Source organism: Myotis davidii, unplaced genomic scaffold (assembly GCF_000327345.1).
Source record: "Myotis davidii unplaced genomic scaffold, ASM32734v1 scaffold329, whole genome shotgun sequence".
Classification (NCBI taxonomy): domain Eukaryota; kingdom Metazoa; phylum Chordata; class Mammalia; order Chiroptera; family Vespertilionidae; genus Myotis; species Myotis davidii.
The window spans coordinates 2,553,517-2,555,682 of NW_006300374.1; positions in this window are offsets into that span (position 1 = coordinate 2,553,517).

A 2,166-nucleotide genomic window follows, 5' to 3' on the forward strand; every position below is an offset into this window, starting at 1 on the left:
GAGTGGGGCCCCTGCAAGCTGGGGCTGTTTGGTGTTAGTTTAAGGGGGATTGATCCTCTCCTCTCCAAACCAGACTGTCAGCCCCCTCTCCTAGAGGTTGTGTGGTTTAACTGGAAAATGGAAGGTGTGGGCTGAGCTTGAGGTAAATAAACTAACCTCTTTGGCTTGTTTATAATAATAAAAGCATAATATGCTAATTAGATCAGACATCCTTCTGGAACACCTCCCAGACAAAGCCGCAACTGGCGGGGGCTGAGGCAGAGGCAGCTGCCGTGGCGGTGGCTGGTGGGGGTGGGGGGCAAGCCCCTTGCACGAATTTCATGCATCAGGCCTCTAGTTTATCTATAAAATGAGAACTAGATGAGATAATCTCTAAAATGGCTTCTTTTATATATCCCTCCCCGCACACACACACATTCCCAACTAACAGGTCATGGTAGAATGCCCAGAAGTGTTCGCTAGTATGAATGCCCTATTGCCTTGACTTAATCTATTCTCATATCAGACAAATGCGTGTAGGTACGTGTATACATGTGGGGGCACATACACCCTACCTTGTACCACTCAATCCGTCTTGGATTTTTGAGTCACAAAACTTACCAGCTGAACTGTTAGAGCCCTGGGAGACATTTTTCTAAACACCGAGGCAAAATGCTCCAGCTCCCAACAGAAGTAATATTCAGTTTTATGCTTTCAGAGCTTGGGGACTATGGGACCCTAGGGATCTTACTTTCCTTAGGAAATTGGTGACCTTGAGTCATTTCTATTATCTTGAAGTTGAGGTTTTTATTTCTGACTGATGTCAATCCCTTCTTAATGGCTGGGTAAACATTTAATTTCCTTGAGTTGCCTGAGAATTAAGGGGGGGGGCTTTTTCTGACACCCTGGGTTTTAGTGTAGGTGGACGCTTACTGGAGGCTGGGGCCAGATCTGAAAGGTTAAACCTCTTTCCTGGGCAGGTGGATGCTCTGGTTCAGATGAACAGATGTATAATGAGGGTTCATCAGTGCTATGGGCAACCCTAAGCAGGATGACACCAGCTCCAAGCTTTACATTAATTTGGTTGGAGAGGCACAGCATAATTTCATAGAAGATTAAATAACATAACAGGACAAGACAATTTATCACCTCAAGGCAGTGGTTTGTGGTCAAATACAGTTTTTTCACAATGAGGTTTAGAGAATGAAGAAAAGTGTGAATAAGCGGTCTCAGGTCTGGGGCCATCATATCGGGGAGCAGACATGCGGGGACAGGCAGTGTCTCCACACAGTTCCTCACCTGGAGTTTATGAGCTGGAGGCAAAGTCTGCAAAGCCGTCTGTTCATGGTGGGGGGTCGGAGGAGAGCGGTTGCTAAGAACAGGGTCTGCTTATGATGCCGAGGCATAATGAGTACACATTAGGAACATCAACAAAAGCTATCCTCAACCTTTATTCTCAACTCTCCTCCCTGAAACGAACAGATAGGAGAAGAATGCCTCAGCCTTATTCTGAGGAGGGGCTCTTGCTGCCCAGACAGGTGAGCTGCAAGGTTGGGTCTCACAGGGGAACGGGAATGGAGCACAACCGGGATCCTTTGGTCAATGTAGGTGACGCACATTTTTTACTGCCCACCTTAGTTTCCCCGGAAGCGAGATGGTGTGCCCACCTCACACCTTTAGCACCCTGCCTAGTGCACTGCCACAGGACGCGAAGACTCAAAACTGCCAATTCCACATTGCAAGACCCTTAAACCACCATCCTCAGAGTTAGATGCCGGGCACATAGCAGGGGCTTGCTTGACAAACGCTAACTCCCCCCTTCGCTTTCCTCGTTTCCTTGGGGAGCCCTAGCCCCCCAACGCTAATCCTCGGACATTCTCTCCACCTCCCACGAGCGCTTTCCCTAAAAGGGCCAGGATGAGTGGGGTTCTCTCCGGTTCCCCTTCAATTCGGTTCAACAGGAGCCTTCTGAAGGCCTACTACGTGCGCGCTTCCCGGTCGGGACAGGAGGCAGAACCCCCAGACTCGAGAAAGGATGGGTCGAGCGCGCGCTCTTCTCACCCCCTCCACTGCCCGTCCTCCGCTTTGTCCCCCGGCAGCCCCGAAGGCTGCCCTGCAAACGCAGGCGCCCCGCTCACACCTGCCGCCCCGCACACAACCGAGCAGAGCGAAGCCAGCAGCCGGAGG